This window comes from Polyodon spathula, chromosome 19, assembly GCF_017654505.1.
Source record: "Polyodon spathula isolate WHYD16114869_AA chromosome 19, ASM1765450v1, whole genome shotgun sequence".
NCBI classification, from domain to species: Eukaryota; Metazoa; Chordata; class Actinopteri; order Acipenseriformes; family Polyodontidae; genus Polyodon; species Polyodon spathula.
In genome coordinates, this window is record NC_054552.1 from 4813670 (window position 1) to 4819669 (window position 6000).

General features: G+C 37.3%; 1 protein-coding gene across 1 annotated transcript in view; it reads right to left on the bottom strand.

Annotated features, from left to right (window-relative positions):
* Positions 1-5685, bottom strand: part of LOC121294869 — a 30514-nt gene extending 24829 nt beyond the window's left edge. Inside the window, exon 1 of the mRNA XM_041219017.1 lies at positions 5645-5685. The gene's annotated coding sequence lies outside the window, so the exon portion shown is untranslated. The remainder of the gene's footprint in view (positions 1-5644) is intronic.
* Between the last annotated feature and the right edge of the window lie 315 nt (positions 5686-6000).

A 6000-nucleotide genomic window follows, 5' to 3' on the forward strand; every position in this document is an offset into this window, starting at 1 on the left:
CAAAGGGCAGTGTGGATAAGCCTACACCCCCCCCAGGACTTAACCAAATGGCACAGAGTTACTAAGCATACAGTAGGGGCTCCCATAATACGGAGGATTGAAATCCCTGTCCAGGTTTGTCGAAGCCAAGACAGAAGTCTTCAGCAAATTCCTGAGGGCAGCCTCCTGTCAAGAGGGTAAAAAAACCGCACTTGGTTGGAAAAGGAGGGGCCACAGGGAATATGGTTACCCACGTTGCCCCATAGCTCCTTCTGGACAAGATGTGGGTGCCGGCAGCAGTATCATTCCATTGAAGCCTAGCCTGCAAACTGCTGCTGAGCCCCTGTGCTTCCCGGAGGCATGGAAAAAGAGGTTACAAATCTAATTATGTCACAAACGGGTTTAGAGGCTTCAGTCCACCTCTAGCATGACACTGCCTTTAACCATTTTAAAGGCACCTTGCTGAACCTTTTTTTTCTTGGTGAAGATCTCATGAATGCTTAAAAGGTGTGGATAAATATTTAATTCATAGCCACATTCTGCCATCAATTGTAAATGCAATCTGTTTAAGTTTGTCATATGTGTACAATACACTGCCTATGTTCTGGTTTACAGCAGTTTTCTCAACGGTAAGTTCCTTTAACATTTTAGCATCCTGATCTGTCTTGACTGTAAATAATAATAGATGCATATGTTTATGGTTCAGTGGCATCCACTGCCATTTTAACACAGCAGGCAGCTAATAAATACATGGTTTTGACACAACAGTAGAACAATACTTCATTCTAATAGCTGTTTCTTATCAGCAACTTGTCAACAAGTTTGATCTGCCTCCTTGATTGGGATAATCCTTTATCTTAATGTTCACTTTTGCAATTAATAAATGAGGAAAACACCCAAATCATTACCCTTTCACCTACTAAAACACTGCTGAATGCCTCTTGATGTTTTTACAGTCACACACTGTTTAGTCATGTGTAGCTGATGCCCAATGTAACAGGACACTGTTTTTAAAGCTTTTCCGGTTGTACATCAACAAATGAAACTGGTCTGTGCAAATGGATACCAAACAAGGACAGAAATGACTTAATTAGTTGTGTGCATCAAGCAGATTGTTTAAGCATCCTAACTGCAACTTGAATTATTCCCAAAGGTCCACCAAAAGGAATTTGCTTGAATTTTAATCAGTACTGAATATCTCAAGCTGCTGTGACACTGCAAAAGTTGTGTTTTTGGAAAAGCGATCTGTCAGCGATTTGGAAACAAGAACTTGTGTCTTTTAAGTAACTCTTATTAGTGTTTCTTATTGTGTATGTGCCGACGGTGTGTGTTTCATATATGATATATATATGGATATATATGATATTATTTGTGGGCATATTGTTTAATCATCCTAACTATATTAGGCCCAAATATATATATATATATATACACTGTATAAAATTGACCTTTTTTTAATGCACTGTAGTTTTTGTTAATATCCAAAAGTTTAATTCAACGTTTACGCATTTAGTCAATTTCACAATTAAATTCAATCCACAACGAGAGTAACTGGTAGCTTCCAACCTCCAACACTACCTACCGTACGTTTGTCATCAAAATACTCCATGAAGGATAACCCAGAGGAACAATGAGTGTCGGACATGAGACTCAGATTTTTAAAAAAAATAATTATAAAATCCTTACAGATTTTTCTTACTAAGAAACGATCTTCTGATAAGGATCAGGCAACGGCTAGTCCTAGATTAAAGACAATAAACGTTGACTGGCACCAACCATGTTCCCACCCTCTACTTCAAACATAATATATAGTACTTAAATAATATCTTAATTTTACTTTTTTTTTTTTTCCCTTCCCACCCATACCTGACACTGAAGTGGCAAGCCGAGGTGTTGCTGGGCGCCACGCTGATTGAACAGGGAAGTGCTAAGGTCTGTTGGTTTACATCATCAATCTGAAACCTGTGTGAACGAGCCTCCTTGACTGCTGGTTCCAATCACATTCCTGAGGGGCAGCCACTGGGGACCACAAGGTCTGGAGAGGCCAAGCGCTCTGCAGTGTGACCCTGCCAGAACGTCAACTCCATTGTTTTAACACTCGATACTGTATTCCTTCAAGCATACAGGCTGATTACAAGCCACACTGTTTCCAGGGGGGAAATACACTTCACAACTGATTGTAATAAAAAGAAGCTATCCTATTTTACCTCCGATGATGTGTGGCAAAAATATCAGCAACAATAACTCAGTACGAAAACAGAAAGAATCTGCAGCAAAGCAACTTGAGCTATTCTGAGGTTTACTGTGTAATTAATTAGTCACACCGGATCATAATTAGACACACCATAGACGTCACCAAATCGTATGTCTAATTAAGCCCCTATAAGAGCACCTGTAATGGCTCTGCTTTGCATTGGGAGTCAAACAGAGCATTTTAAAGGGCATCTAACAAAATGAATGTAAAGTAAGGAACGCAGCTTGCTTTTTGAGAGCTTTTCATACCTGCACAATCTTCCAGAAGCAAACACAATCTTAGTGCTGTTTCTACCTTAAATATACACAGCAACATGGTGTTGAATGAAATCCTAGATATCTTGAAAGATATCTTATTTCTGAGCACAAAAATTGCTTATTTGCCCGACTGGAGATTTGGTGCTGAAGGTTCATAAATTACTATTGAACATGCTGCTCAGAGCGTTAGTTATTCTGTGAGATGCTAAAGGTAATCAATACGCGGTAAATGTCAAGTTACAAAGCTCCGGAGCATTACTGGAAAGGTAACATTTAAGTTCTAGTGCTGGTCAAAGTTGTGGTTTATAAAAAAAAAAAAATAATTTCAGACAGCATGCCCCTCAATCTTTAAATCATCATGATGAAAGTAAACATTTGAACACTGTATTAGAATCTACCATCAGACAATAAATAAACTATGATGTTTATAAACATGAGGTTTAAATGGACTTATCTGGTAGCACATACCAAACCTGGTCTGGGGAGGGTTTAATTTGGTGAGATATTGAGCTCTTTTTGTAATTGCGCCGCTGCAAACACTAGAGGGCAGAGCAGGCCATGGTCAAAACACATCTGCTTAAAAGCAGACTTTTCTATCATGCTATGTCCTTCCTTAACAAATAAAAAGAATTGTTGTGTTCACTTATATGACAAACAAAAGACATATGCAGTCATTTTATAATCTTTTTATTTCTAAATCTACTGAAAAATATAATAAAGATATGAAATATGTGGTTAAAATCATAAAAGGATGCTTCTAATTGCATATATTATTACAGAACAGAGAAAGTATTTGAATTATTGACACTTATCATGAAGTTTCTTTTGGAAAACAATAAATTAACAATAACTTATTGTTTTGGACAATGCAGAGGGGTATACAAGTAAAATAACTCTGATTTTACACCAACCTAATACAAAAGAACCAGAGGCAAAATACCCTGTATGGGTATCATTGCACATAACAGATACAGCATATATTGTACAAAATACACCCATATTTTTTTTACTGAACTGAAAAAACACTATCAAGCACGTAACTAGTTTTTTTTGTTTCAACACTAAATGTGCACAAGCCATATTTTAAACAGAAATTCAGCACTAGAAATCTGTTTATAGTACTGTTAGCATTCAAGCTGAACTACTTCAAGTGGGGGCTTTAAAAGCCATTAAATCAAAGTTAATTTCTCTTTGTTCTGTTATAGCCTCTAGGGTAAGTTATTGGGATCTCTGCATATAAAATAAATACAGCTGCAAAAAGTAATGGGCATGTGTTCCATTCCCAGTCAGAGCCCTGTGTGTTCGTGTCTCATATACATTATATATATATATATATATATATATATATATATATATATATATATATATATAGTAGAGAGAGAGAGAGAGAGAGAGAGAGAGAGAGAGAGAGAGAGAGAGAGAGAGAGAGAGAATGACTCCACTTTAGCAGCCTGTAAGGTGCATATAAAACAGAGCAGCCACTGAAAGTTCAAACTAGCTCTGTCTCCACAATTAGTGTGTTTCTTTAAAATGTTCTGTGTTATCTTGTACATGTTTGCTTTTATCTGTCAGAGTGGTTTATTGTTGGGAAGTGTAGTATCAACTCTCTCTTTACCCACCATCAAAGCAACCTCGTTAAAGTTAGTAGTGTCTGACATGCAAATAATCTTTTACCACAGTGACAGAAAAGGTCTTGGACTCTTTGTACAGGAGAGAAACACATAAGTTTATACAAACTGTGTGCATGTTGTGGGTTATTTTTATGCTCTGTGTAGTGACGGATCTAAATTCCACCGCTCTTTAAATTAATCCTGCTGAAGTGTTCCCGCCGACACTATTGGCACACCTATTAACATAAATAGAATACAAATGCTGTGCAGCGGGGTTTTGTTTTACCACCTGGGTGGTAAATTATTGTCGATCCTTCAATAGACGACCAGCCAGTGCCTCCTGGTCAGTGGTCAGTGACAGACATACTGTAAACATGAAATGGAGGCCGGATAGTTGCAGTGTAGCTAAATAGTATTATTACAGTTCCTATCTCTGTATCTATTTTATATAATGCATATACCAGTATGTTTAAATTTTGGAACGGCAACTTCTCAAACTCCACACAAACAACATTGCTCAAAATGTAAATAAAAACGTGACCGAAGGGGGTGTAACAACAGCGTGGGTCTATAGTGTATCAAAATCTGCTTCGACACATATGACTGTTTATAGACCGGTGTGGTGTTATATTGTGGTACGCGTTAAAACAAGGTCACACCGTTTGCGGCGCTTGCCCGTACATAGGCAAATGAGTTTAGCTCATAAAACAACGAAACCACCATCTGAACTGGATACGATGTACTGAGTTTGGCTCTTAAAGTTTATATATATATATATATATATATATATATATATATATATATATATATATATATATATATATATATATATATTCACAATTCAGTAAATGTATGTGACTAACTGCAACTTTGGTTATTTGAAATTGAAAGCATATACGATGTTGTGGGTGAATTACAGTTTGTCTAGTTCGTAGAGATTTGTACAGTAGTCAATCACAGCATTGACAGCGGACCTGTGTTTGAGTTAAACGGGTACGCGTACTACATTTCGATGCAACACTTTCTCTCCCTAAACCGGCAGCAGATTTAAAATAATGTAGTATAACTGATTCAGTTATCCAGTGGTGTTCCTCACTGCATGTCAAAAATAAAGTGCAATTTTTTTTTTTTTTAACTGCAAAGCAATGTAACCCAGTCCCTCAGAATTGTACTCCTTCCATCTACAGAAGGTATTCCGTTGCACTGCGGTGACCCCCAACAAATCGATCAACATGTCCTGGACGATTAACTTTGTCTCTGCTCCTTTAATCCTATCTAGCCAGTCCCGACACTGTCATACAGAACTTCTAAATCACCTCCTCTAGCCAAGAATAAATCTTTTGCACCTAATTATCTGCAGTGCAATTACTAAGACTTTGCTCAACAGGGAAAAGTTCATTAAATATTTTTATCTAACTGTTCGTTTGTGGTGTCCATTTACGTAACCTAGATTTAATTTTTTTAAGCAGAGTTTAACACATATTTTGTAACGATTCAGATTTAAACCACTAATACCAATGTTTCTACTTAGACTAATTCCTCACCTGTATGGCTTCCTGTCTGCAGTCTCGGCCGTTTTTTATCACGTGATCTCACACTGCAGGGGAAAGCAATCAGTCATAGATCACTCAGACAGCAAATCCAACCCTTGCAGCTGCACGGTTAACGCAACATTTTGACATCTCCTCCTTTCCCTTCCAAGCGAATTTATAAATTTGCAGAAACGCACGATTAGTTGGCTGACTGGCCGTATCGAAACAATCAATATACATTGTCTTGATTATCTATCTATCTATCTATCTATCTATCTATCTATCTATAAAGCAGTGCATATGTATCAGGTGATTCTTGCCAGGCCACCTCGATTGTTTTTATGAAATAAATTAATCATTGAGGTCTG